Source organism: Temnothorax americanus, unplaced genomic scaffold, assembly GCF_048541705.1.
Source record: "Temnothorax americanus isolate GAGA-0224 unplaced genomic scaffold, ASM4854170v1 Scaffold27, whole genome shotgun sequence".
Taxonomy (NCBI): domain Eukaryota; kingdom Metazoa; phylum Arthropoda; class Insecta; order Hymenoptera; family Formicidae; genus Temnothorax; species Temnothorax americanus.
In genome coordinates, this window is record NW_027509411.1 from 2,281,904 (window position 1) to 2,295,933 (window position 14,030).

The window sequence follows — 14,030 nt, forward strand, 5'->3', positions numbered from 1 at the left end:
CCGAAGCAACCTCGGCGCCTCCGCTATGTGCCACGGCTACGCCCAAGTAATTTGAAATGTGTTTCAGCGGTAATTCGATATAAAATTGTAGTTAATATCTTTCATTATAGTCCGGACGGGGGGAAGGGGGCGCCCAAGCTCCTCGCGCGGAAGACGACGGTGGTGGGAGGCATGGGAGCAGTGGCAGGGTACTGCACGGGGAAAGAGGGGGGGGTGGGAACGTAGCAGGGTGGAGCGGGCGGTGATACTGGCCTCCCATTTCCAGCTCGCTCTCCTCGAGATGGAACAGCGAAGCGGATCGTCGAGAGAACGGTGGGAGAGGGAAAAAGAGAGGGTCCAGCGAGACCTGGCTGGAAGGGGTGAAGTGCCATCGAAACGGAAAAGGGTGGTCCCCAGCCCCGCGAACTTACTTCGCGAATTTACGAATTTACGAGGACCGAGCGGGTGAGCGAACGAGCGAACTCGGGAGTCTCTGGATGAGCGAGCGCGGCGTTTTTTGCTACGTGAACTTTTTTTGCGTTCCCCTGTCGTCGATGCTCAAGAAAAGGCTCGTTAAGCATATCAAAAAAGCAACGTTGATTAACCTGGACTACCTGGACTGTATTACCGATGTCGTCGCAGAGTGATGTTGAGCGTTAAATTGTGCAATAACAGAGCCAATTATAGAATAATGATGTCGGTACATATGCCTAAATCGGGCGGAATCAAATAGTAAGTTATAATCTAGTAAGATGACTGTTCCTGTAATAGAGATATCGCGAATCTTTATAAGAGTGATGATTCATATACATCTCATCACGGTTAATAGCATTTGTAATCGAGGTTCAAATATGAGTTTATATATGTGTATGAGGATTTTTAAATTTTCCATAAAAAAGAGATGTCAGGTTAAAAGCGGATATGCTGCAGTTGTTGGAAAAAAGCCATCTCTTTGTTCGCGGTCTTATTCGCGTGGGAAGGAATAATAAAAATTAATTTGTAGAAGAAAGTAAAGTGACATTATTTTTGTACGAAAATGATCATTCTAGTTTAAGATTATTGCTTTCCATTTTTTTTCAAGTATTCCAATTAAAATTAAAGTAATTTAAATCGACCTGACTGGCAATATATATATATAACGTCTTTCCGATATGAACATTGAAAAACTGTGAGCCAACTTGGTTTGTCGGATTCACACAGCACTTTTTTCAGATCGATATCGAGACATTATTAATTTTGACCATGGTTTTGGTCAGTTGATGTAATTTCTAAATTAAATAGTTTTTAATTTTATTGCGAAAAATATTACCCCAGCCAGGGTTTGAACCTGGAACCTGGAACCTCTCGTATACCGTGCGGGTGTCGTGCCAATTCGACCACTGGGGTTGTGGTAATATTTATCGCAATAACAACTGTAAGATGGAGCACCGATTACTAGGTCGACGGTGTATAATAAACAGAATAATAAATTTCTTTCGCCAGTATATAGAATAACAATTAAAGTAATTTAAATCGACCTATGATATGAACATTGAAATTACATCAACTGACCAAAACCATGGTCAAAATTAATAATGTCTCGATATCGATCTGAAAAAAGTGCTGTGTGAATCCGACAAACCAAGTTGGCTCACAGTTTTTCAATGTTCATATCGGAAAGACGTTATATATATTGCCAGTCAGGTCGATTTAAATTACTTTAATTGTTATTCTATATACTGGCAAAAAAAATTTATTATTCTATTCCAATTAAAAACTATATAACGAACTAAAAATAGCAACCATCTGCTTTACGACGATTTCTGATTCGTTTAAATATTGAAGAAAAGCTACTTTGGGAATATACTTAAAAATTCATGAAATTATACTCTCTAAAAATATGAAATGTTTGTAAATGCCTATAAAGCAATGCCTATATAGCACACAAATGCAATTCGTGATGGTATACGAGTGGTATATTGGAACAATTATTCTGACATTAGCAGAATCGAAACGGAAATAGATACGGTGGAGTTGACAGAAATGATAGAAGTACAGAAATTAGGGGTCGTGACATCATTTAATTAGAGGCCGTACTTTATAACATCTTACATCATTTAATTAAAGAGCTAATGCTTATATGAATTGCATCTATATATACGGTCCCATATGATGCACCATATAATTATGCTAGTAGAAAATAACTACTTTAAAATAATAGACTGTTAAAAATTTTTCTAACATATATTTGTCTTTTAGTATTAATTAAGTAGTATGATATTTTGTATGATATTTAATTGTCATATAGCATAGCTATATATAATATGCAAGATGTATATAACAAAAATTCGTGCATGAATTTATAATTATGCAAATTTATAACAAGCTTATCTTTACAATTTTATCACTTATCTATTACATGCACATACAGTTATATATATATATATATATATATATATATATATATATACTTATATATAGTTTAAATTTATTAGTATTTCCGTTCTCGTTATCGTTTATTGATGCTCGATCTTAACAATTTCACATCGTAAATGAAAAGTCCGTAGAATCGGTTTGCGGGACAGCTCATTTCTGTGGAAGAAATTAACGGAGCCTGTAATGTGATCGTCAAAGCGTGACTCGACACGAAAGCTGGTGACTCGTAAGAAAATGCGCGCGGTTAATTTTTTCACCTTTTATTTTACACGGCACACGCAACTTTACACGCGTTGCCCCCTTCGCGGATATACGGCGAACAAGCGTGTTCGTGTTGGACGGGCTGCGTCTGAGAGGTGATGCGTTCGTATACATATATACACGTCTCATTAATTAAACATGAGAATTTAGCCACGAGTGTCGCACCCGCAGGGCAATGAAATGAAAAGTTAACGTCGTTAAAGGACATACTTATTGCTCCGTAACTGGCTTACTGAAATCTTCGTGGAAAGCTGCGCGGATGCACAGCTTGAATGTGTTTAGAAAAACTCAACGCTATACTTTTACTGGAAAAAAAGATGTTTAAAAAGGGATATATCTATCACGTCTAAGTATTTTCGACGTGAGCTTATAATGAACGCGTAGCATAAAATAAGGTCGATTTATGATAATATTATGACGATCTTGATTAAAAGAATCAACGTAAATATCAGCGTGTCGGATGCGCGAAATTCTGAATTATGTACATGTCGAAACACATTATCTCTTGCAATTCAGATTTGTTACGTTCATGTTTATTCTTTTGAAAGACACATAGCATAAAATCTTCCTTAAACTAAATGCAACTTGAAGCATAGACGCATTTCATTGAATATTGTTATAAATAATGTCTTTTATTTATTTAATGTCACCAGTATCTTATTTTTTTATATTATGAAATTTACTGATAAAATGTTTTTAATTATGATATCCATATAAAATATCTAAAATAGAGGACAATAATTACGCGACAAGATAATTTACACGGAATAATGTACCGTTTAATGGAAATAAGAAGTTAATGTCGTTAAAGTGCTCCGGTCTTAGTATATAGGTGTCGGAAATCTCGGGGAAAATTTCCTCGAGGCTCTTTGGCACTTTTTAACACGGAAAGCAGCTTGAAGACATTAATATGGATATAATATGGATATCGCACTAATACGGACAAGTAATATCCACGTGTACGTCATTAAATTTACATGAGGATGTGACTTGAGTCTCGCGACTCGGTCAGGGACACGAAGTGAAAAGTTAAGAGCGTGAAAACTGCTCCTATCAACTATCAATTAAGTCTCATAAATCCGAGACCATCCGGCTGGTCCGTAATGACATTTTTCAGTCACTTTGAAACAATGTATAAACTTAAGCTCAACATATTTAGGGAGAATTTTCCGCTATCTGAACACCATCTTATCTCGCTCTCTGCTCCCTTTCCCCTGTCCAAGCTTTATAAATTTTATGGGGAACTATACTTTTTTAATAAAAAATAATATTACCATCAATTAATACTATTATTTTATTATTTATATACATGTTTTAAAAATGGAAATTTATATAATTTTTTTTAAATAACTAGTTTTCCAAATACCAGCAAAATAGCTGTTCTATAGTAATGTAATTAAACTTTATTTGAGATTAAGGAATTATTACAAACAATTTGTTTACAGTCGATTTTTTATACAAGATATAAAAAGCACGACGCGCGTTATACTCATATATCTCGTCATTATACAAAATGTTCGCGAAATATTTTTCATGTCAGTTAAGTAATCGGAGATCCAACAGATGCGTTACATAAAACGGAGACAGAGAGAACGCGAATAAATTTGTTTATCGGCTATCTTTAGCCGACCGCACGAACAGTCTTTACGTTTGCTTCGATGAATTTAGAGTCGCTAATGCAACGAGACAGTGCAACATCGATGCTCAACTTACTTTACAATTCGTTTTTAGCAGCTGCCGTTAGAAGCAGACATTCGTGCGATCGAAGCCCGAGGCGAATATACACGATAAAGCTCCTGAAATTAACGATCCTTTAAAACGCTCGTAAAATTCACCCAGATAAGAATCCACCTTCCACTTGCTCCGGCATCTCCAGCACGCCGCGCGCCGTATCGTCCACTATACGCACGACACACACTCGCGACACACAAATTACTCCCACACCGCAGCCGCGAAATAACGCAACCTACTTTCGTTGATCAATCAGCGAACAAGACGCGCGCTGTTTTTCTTTTTTATATTGTATCTTTGTCGTTTATTGAGTGAATGCTATAGGTATATATAACGATTAAATTAATGAAGATTATGTACATCTAAGAATAAAAGTAAATTTTAGATATGAGCAACAAAGAAATATAAAATCCTATATATCGAACAACATAATAGTCATAGAAGAGCTTTATCTTTGACGTCTAAAATACTTTTTGTTTTTATATAAAAATATTGATTCGATATCTGCTCTCGCATAGTTCTATTTTTTAATATTATTCGTAAACTCTTTCTGTCTGAAAACGATATCTCGAATAACAATCGTTGAACAATAGTTTTTATTCAAATAAACAAGAGTTAAACAATTAATGAGTTTTGTATGCTATATCATCTTTTTTACAAAGATCTATACAACCCTGTCGTTAGTATTGCACTCTGTAAGAATTCTTGAATTATATTGCATCTCAGAGACCGAATTTAAAGTGAATAAATGTGACGTACACCATTGAATCGCGCGTGCACACAACGAATACTACGAGAGAGCGTATCGTCGGCGGTCGTGTGTACCGGCAAATAAGTGAGCGTGGGCAAACACGTCAACGGGGCGCGCTCGCGCGCGTACGCGCCCGGCACACGCGCACGCGGTAGACCTCATACCGTGTCCAATGCATATTCATACGGCCATACATTATACCGCGCGGTGCACGGCTCGGGGGCTGTGGCTGATCTTAGATTAAGGTAAACGCCGGTTAAGTTAACGGCTAAACTTCCATAAGTCGGGAGCCGCTCGCATGCGCGTCGCGTCGCGAAAGCCCGAGGTCGTCTTTCTCCGCGAACGCGATCGCTTCCCGTTTTTCTTCGTCGCGTCATCCTCCTGTCGACTATTTTCTCAGCGATAAAGACATACGCGATCCTCTGTGACATGTCGAAGATGTATTTTATAAATTTTATTCTTCATCGGGGAAAACCAAAAAAGAATGCGTTTGGATACATATGTACATATTAGATCCAAATATTCGCTTTTCGTGCAATCACCGAAAAATGCTAGCTCTAGTTAAAGCTACTCGAAAGTATATTCGTGTGTTAAAAATAAAAAATATCTTACATTGTTGCAGATATCTCAATGATCATTCAAGATCTGCATTTTATATAATCAAACATGATTATATGTACATTTGCTTTAATAGTTGCGGTATAAGAAGTAACAATGAATCCTTCATGGTGCGAGTCTTATCATTTTCCACGTACAGAAAGCCTTGCACTCTCAAGATTCTCTATACTTATGAGGCCTGTATTCGTACACGTGTACACCCAACACCCCTAAACTTAGACGTGGCGAGAGCTTCGCGTACGTACATACGATGTACTTACACGCGGGAAATCTTTGTGCACCAGCTATGGCGCACGTAAGAGGCTTACTTATACACGTGAGATCGCTGCACCATGTGGAACCGTTGAGTTTACGAGGCTCGGGGCGATCGCCTATATAGTTTCCCTCACGGCAAAGCCGCCCGATGCGCTCGCGCGCATTCTTGCTCATCGTCGGTGCGTGCGCGGCTCCGCTTAGCAACCCGATCCGATCTTGCGTTTGTTATGCTAAGTGCTCATTAAGATCGTAATGCGTTCTCACGAACAGGACGGCGGAAATTTGGCGCATGAGGAAGGAACCGTAACGTTCCAGTCGAAGGTTAATCGAAAAGTCTTAGCGGGGCGTCCACTGGGAACAAGGAACAATTTGAAAATAGAAAATCTCTTCGGATGTCGATTTAAATGCTTTTGTTTAATTGATACGCGCGCGGCTTATTTTATAATTAAAGAGTGCGTAATTAAATATAAATAATTTATATTATTGTCTTTTAATTTAAAAAAACATGACATTTTTAATGTATATAGATATATACATTAATGTATATAGATATATGTAAATAAAAATTTTTTTTTACAAAATGGATGAAATTATGTAGAATTGTAAGAGTTGTTGTTATTAAACAAGTTATTATTAATATAGCTATTAACTATTAATGGTTATTAATAATAAGCATAAATAAGTTAAAAGCATAAATAAATAAATAAATAATGATAACTAACCGTGACAAGAGAAATATAATCAGAGAATAAATAAACCATGATAAATCAGAAATCTAATAAGTAACTATAATGATAGATAGGTATATATAACGGAAAAAAGACATGCAGTCACTAAAATTTTTTCTCTGAATATTGCATATTTGTGATGCAAATTAATGTAAATAAGTCCAAGTCATAGATATAGATGATTGAAGTGCCACTTTATAACTTTGTTATTACGTAAGATCTTGTAATTACCAATTCCGTAAGTATAATAACGAGTTAACGGATGGAAAGTCAACGACCAATTAAGGAGTGCATAGCTGGTCGATTTGTTAATATCTTTTGCATCAACTCATTATGCACGGGCTCGCGCAAGACATTCGAGTTTCTATGAAGCGGCGTGCATGAGAAATTAATTAAGTCCTGTATAAAAAGGATGGATGGTAGGAAGAACTTCCAAAGCGGACGTTGCTCAAAGTGCATTTCTAAATCGACAATTTGCCGTCGTGGTTGACGAAATGGATATTTGTTAACGTTCTATCTGAATTCAAATATACAAAGAAGTTATGAAATACAGCATTAGCGTGTCACGTAAAAAAATCAGCTATTAATAAAATAATAAATGCGAAATTAAAATATTATATTTTTTATTACAATAATACAATTTAACCATTATAATAGTAATTATTAGATACTAATATAATAATTAATACTGATGATTTTAATAAAAGTATAAATTTATGATATTTTATATTTAGAACAGTTTGCAAAAATGCAAATACAAGAAGTTCAAAATTAGTACGCGTGGAATAAATTTTTTCTGTAGGAAACTTGTTGACATTTTATAATTAACGAAATTAAACTGATTAAAAATTTTTTCTACTAATTAAAAATATCGAAGCATTCTATTCAAATGTTTGCTTATTTTTAATACGGTATGTATAGTTTCAATCCACCAGTGTCCGAGGATTATAAGTATCTTTCTCGATTTGTCGCGGCGCGATTTGCAACAGTTACCGTGGGGTGACACTTGCGAATTATCCATTGCCGAAGAGATCGGATTTCGTCTAAAAGCCTCCATTACGGGCAATTTGCATTGATAGCGAGCAAGTGCCTTGAAACCCATCAGCTAAAGGCCACTTTGCGACAATAGTTTTCAGTTTCGCAGTCAGGAACTTTACTACTTTCAAAGAATTATAATATACGAGTAAAAGTGGAAATAAAAATATGGAGATAAAAGTTGGTACGTTACAATTCTACTACAGCATAAAATACTATACTTAAAGTAATAATTTAACGAAATAGATAATTATGAATTAACTCTCTATCAAAATTAATGTATTACCTATACATTATCACGTTAACACGATAGAGAAAGAATATGACAATTACACGAATAAAAACAATATAAAAAAAAATAGATTATTAATTTCAGATATATTTTAGATCATTGTATATAGAGTAAAGTTTAAGAAATGAGTTTATTAAGTCAAGCGTTGCTATTTGCGTAATTAAACTCTTCCACATAATTTATTATTGATTAATTCACATGTTGGATCTGTGTGCCAAAATTGATCATCGAACGGTGTCTTTCTCGAGGGTGGCGATTTCCCTCATCGTCTCCGCTTCAATCACACCCGCGCGCCGTTGTACTCATTAGAACGTACGTGGCGTGTAGGTGGTAGAAAAAAGCGTTTCCACGTAATGGCGGCAGTTTTCTATAGCAATTAAGATAATATTTGCATTCGAGGGTTGTGATTTCCTGCAGGTGTTTCGATCGCTGAGGGTTGCAGGCCTCGTTAGATATATAGCGTGTGTCCCGTCCGTTACATATACACCAGCGTTCTTTCGTGTTGATTGTTAAGCCTTACATAAGCGTAGATCAAAAGAGCGTTCTTCGATCCTTATAAATCTACGAATTTTAAAATATCATTTAAGTAACTTTAAGTCGGGACTGAAAAAAAGAGAATTAATTCAGGGAAATTATATATTACATAAAAAAAATATATATATAAATTTTTAATTTTATTGATTTTTTATTCTTAAAACGTTATTAAATATTAGCAATCATAAAAATTTAGTTATATATATCTATACTAATAAAATTACATTTTTATAATAATTTTTATATTTTTTAATCTTATAAATAACATTTTATATGCAAGTATAAATAATAATTTTTAAAACATCTATTACGATATTTTAGGCACAATAATATAACGCTAATAGAAGTTAAAAAAAACTTTGTGTATGCTTAAAAAGTTTGCAACAATAAGATATAAAATATTGCAATCTATTTCGATTAAAAAAGCAGATTATTAGATTTGCTTGAAATTTTGAGATCATACGCCAATGTGTTTTGTTCACACATCCACATGCTCTGCCCTCCTCTTTCTTTTTCGTCGTGCATTACGAAACGTTCGACATAGAGAGACATGCGAGTACAAGCGGCACGTATGACACATCGAGGGGGTTCCTATGCATGTACGTGTATACGAGGGAGGGTGCACACTCCACGAGGGGTGAGAATTAGTCCGGCGAAAGGCCGAGCGAGGGAAGTGGGCGATGGTAGGGATGAAGGTGCCGCTATTAGATCTTTCTCATACTGATAAAACTGTATAATGGACTTAATCGCTTTGCGCCCAGCCCCCGGCTAAATTTTCGTTATTTTTCATGGGTCCCCGACCACAGGCCGCAGTTCGGTTATCACCATGGCGGATCTACTCCCGTTTTTCGCTCTCTTTCCCTCCGTCTCGCGTCCGCCTCCGCTCCGCTCTGTCTCATTCGCGGCCCTTTGTTCTTCGCTCGCAAATCCATTGATCCTGCGGGACGTGGAACACGCACATCCGGCTGATACCGGTGCCGAACTCGTCGACAAGTACGTCGCATTTGCAAGCGTACTTTTGTCAGCATAGCGACTTTATCACTACTCGAAGCCCCATCGTGGAAGCTTTTTATCCTATCTCGTTCGCGCAAAAATTATAATCAAACTTTTTAATGATATTTTATATGATATATTTAAATATTCTTCAACTAATCAAATAATTATAATTAAAAGATGAAGTTAGATACTTAACGAATCTCTCATCGATTTATTCCTTTTATTATATTTATTCCATTTATATAGTCAATACGTAAATCTTAATATGTATAATATATATATACCATTTGATAATATTACATTAATATCCTTAAACGTAATATTATTTTTGATAATGAATAAATATACTCTGAAAGTTTTTCCGAGGATTCCGCAACCTTTGAAATTCCAAGCGAGCATTCTGCGCACTTACGCGATAATTCGCCGCTGACCTTTAACAGCTCGGTTCAACTGGAAGAAACGTAAATAGAAAGGTATACGTTGTAACTTCTATAGACGTATGGCGATAACTGGCGAAGCGAGCACGATGTTATACATCCGAATACCTTGATCTGTCCGGAACGCGCGCGGGTAGATTCCCTGAATTCGACGATCATTTCCCGGTGCACGATCGTGTACAATTTCCTGTGGTTTCACGGATCGCCCGAGCAACTCCTTCCGCCCCTAACCCCGCCGTTCTTCGCCCGGGCAAAATATACGGAACGGCGCGGTGTGCTCGAATAGCCAATCGAGGAATCCCGGGTTTCCCTCCTGGATCGAACAACCGACAATTTGCATGTTATACCATCCGATGGCGCCCGAGACCGCTTTTTAAGGCAGTTACGGCCATTACTGTAATGCTCGAGGTCGTGCGAGTCAATGCCAAGAAATCGGCGTATCAATCTGATGCATCCCGAGGAATCGGCATGGCCGGGATCGATCGTAAAGTCTGATTCCGTTCTGGAATTAGAATGTACAAAACGGAGGTCGATCGTGCCGCGTTTAAGTTTGGTAAAAACGAGAACTGGTATATCGAGAACGGTCCGAGAGACGAGAATGATGCAGATAAAGACCGGAACCGGTACGCGTGTACTCCGGAGTTATTTTATATCACCGAAGCATTTAAGATTCCTACACGATAATAACGATGCGTCAGTGTGTGACGAAAATAACTCTCTTATTCGGCGAAAAGATAGCGAGTGATATCATATGAGTATTTAGCGACGTTGCTTAAGGACGTTCTCTCGTCCTTATACTAGAGAAAATCGATTTTCTTAGGATTTTCCTAAAACTGTGAATATACGTTAATTTAGGTGTGCTTTATGCGTGGTATAAATTTCAGTACCTCTTCCGGTATAAGAAATAAAGATACTGAGCCTCAAAGTTTCAAAAAAAATTTTTTTAATTTAATTTTTTTTAGTTTTGGGGCATTTTTTCCTTATAGAACTCGACGAGAGGAGCAACTTTGGTCCTCTTGGCCAACCTCGTGTCTCTTACCGTTTGGCCTGGAAAACCTTTTCATTAGTAAAAGTTGAAACTTTGAGGCTCAGTACCTTGATTTTTTATACCGGAAGAGGTACTGAAATTTATACCACGCATAAAGCACACCTAAATTAACGTATATTTACAGTTTCAAGAAAATCCTAAGAAAATCGATCTTCTCTAGTATAAGGACAAGAGAACGTCCTTAAGCGGTCGTTCACGCCGGTGTGTCCATCTTGTTTACGTCTCAAGAGGTGTACTCATATCCGAAGGGAAAAGCGAACAGCGAGGTTCCGCTGAAAATACCAGCGCACAAGTCATTATTCTCCCGTGCACGCTATTGCACACGCCCGACGGATCACCGCGAGGCGCGACAGCTCTCTCAATCCTACACGTATCCCGGGACAAAGTGTGAGTTTTGGCGTTACGCACCGTACCTGAGTGAGTATTTCCCAAGGGCTTGTCTTACTAGAAGTTACCTCACGTATAAGCAGCAGCCGCCGGAGTCTCGGCGCGTTGGCTTTAGTTACCCGACGTTACCCGTCTCGCTCTCGTAGGTATTAGATTACTTTATAGGCGTATCACTGCACGCACCTATGCGGCACATATATCGGTATGCACGAGCAGCGAGCTAGATACGTGTAAACCAGTTACGTGCGCGCATTTCCCAAGCGCTCGTTTTGCTACTAGTTACAACGGGTAAGCAGCCACTGTGCGCGTCTCTGTATTAGTATTAGCCCATCCGAAATTGCCTGCGTCGTTCTCTGCGTCGTACCAACAAATATATATATATATATATATATATATATATATATATAGTATATATGTATATATACTGTGCGTTAATCCTCGGTGGAATACATAGAGTAAAGACGCTGTCGAGTCAAGAGTTCTCTCTCTTATCATCCAATATAACTTCTAACAGTGCCAAGAATTAGCAAGTATAATTTTTAATATGGTAATATATATATATATATATATAATATCGAAGATAGGAATATATAATATATATTTAAGTTTTTTGATCGACTTTTTTTTAAACGATATTAATTAATTCCACGCAGAGAAGAAATTATACATAAAGAACTGTAAATAAACTATTATACTATATACAAATCTTGGCTATTATACTGATTAGGCCCGTACATAGATAAAACGGCGAATTGTGCTTACTAGATACCATCTACTGTTTTTTTTTAACGTATGTAAATTCCAATCTGTGTCGCGCCTGTGGATTAACTCATCAAGGTGCTCGTTACTGTAAAAGGCAAAGTCCAAAGACAAGTCTCAGCGGCTTTATCCAAAAGAGGAAGCAGAAGGGCGAGGCGACGAGGTGCTGAGTGTACCTGAGAAGTTCCTTTGCAAATGCCAAACGTACGAGACGCATACACTTGCCAAGAGCCCGTTTTGCCGGGAGTTGCTCTCGTCGTAAACAGGACCAAGTTTCAGAGCTATTACAGTCGAGCTGTTTGAGGCTCCTTATAGGAAGACTCCTTCTACCCCGGGTAGAGCCTCTCGTCCTCTCGTCTTCTGGGCTCCGTCTTTGCGTCGCTGGCTGGCCTCGGGCCTCATTAGCATAGAAACAGCGGTAAACTCGCGGCTAGCTTACCGACCTAACAGCGTGTAAAATAACCGCTAAGTTGTCAAGACAATGCTCCTACTACGCTGGCAAACACCCCAAGTCTAAACAGCACCGCGGACTAAGTCCTCCGGCGAATTACTTCCTCCGACGCGCCATTGTCCGCCGAGGAGCGAAACGTCGGCGTGTTTCCGGTGCGCCGGTTCTTTTCGGTCACCCTTCTTCTCCCGAGAAGAATAAATTAGAATGATCGTTAAAATCGCGCTTGATTGCGTCAATAGTATCGATGTCAATGCGATTCTTTAATCAATCTTATTCTCGAGCTTATCCAATAAATGAAGACAATTATTATGTTTCCTTTTTGATTCTTTATATACCACTCGGAGCATTAGTAATATATTTTTTTTAGTTTTTAAAATACGTTGGTTTAAAGCGCAACCTTTTTCGATCTAATGATCTAATGATTATAAAGTTGAAATAATGTCGCTCGTCACGGCGGTCAAAATGAAACCAATAAAAACACTAATAAGCTCGAAATCGGTCTTTCGACCACTAATGGCAGTTATCCCAACCGTTGATTGTTCTAAACTGTTCAGAACGTAGTCATTCGGAAACGATTTTTTTGTCTTTTCGTCGTGTGCTAATGATTCCTTCGCATAAAGTTCAATCGCATGCACATGCCGTATATACTTTGCTCGTTATATGGTGCAAACAAAACAGTAACTCGAGAATTTTTAAATAAGCGTTAAACACGATATATATACTTGTAAGCAATGCAAGATGTTTTAAGAAGAGACACAAATGTACATTTTGCTAAAAAAAATTCTGTGATTGATTTAGTAAAAAAAGCCATACTTTTAAATAAAAAGTAGGAATGTTATCCTTCTTAATTAAAAAAAAATGTAATCAAGAAATATGATAATCTGATATTTAAATGTACGAATAACATATAGCGCATAACTGCTCACTCATGTTGATGAACTAAATTGACTTAGTGAACTAAAGACGCAAAATTTACGTAAGAATTATTTCGCCTTTGTAGATTGTAATATATGTAAATGGGACCTGTGCGCAAATTATGACGCGCTCACATCTAAGGATCGAGAATCAGATCTACGTCGATACGACACTGTTCACACAAAATCAACTCCAGAATCTAGAAACTGGCGAAGTATTCGCGTGTTGCCTCCCGTCTCCGCGACACCCTGTATATACTCACGCACACCGCACGTTGGTCGCCTTGATCGCCGGCGACCCTGGGACACGAGCGTAACACGCGATCTTCTTGTTAAGAGCGTTATACGCCGTTAAAACCGACATAATGCCGACGTCGCCGGCGCGGCACGGTGGGTGTGCCGAAAATATCGGAAGGCAAGAAAAAGGCCCGAGCCGCGG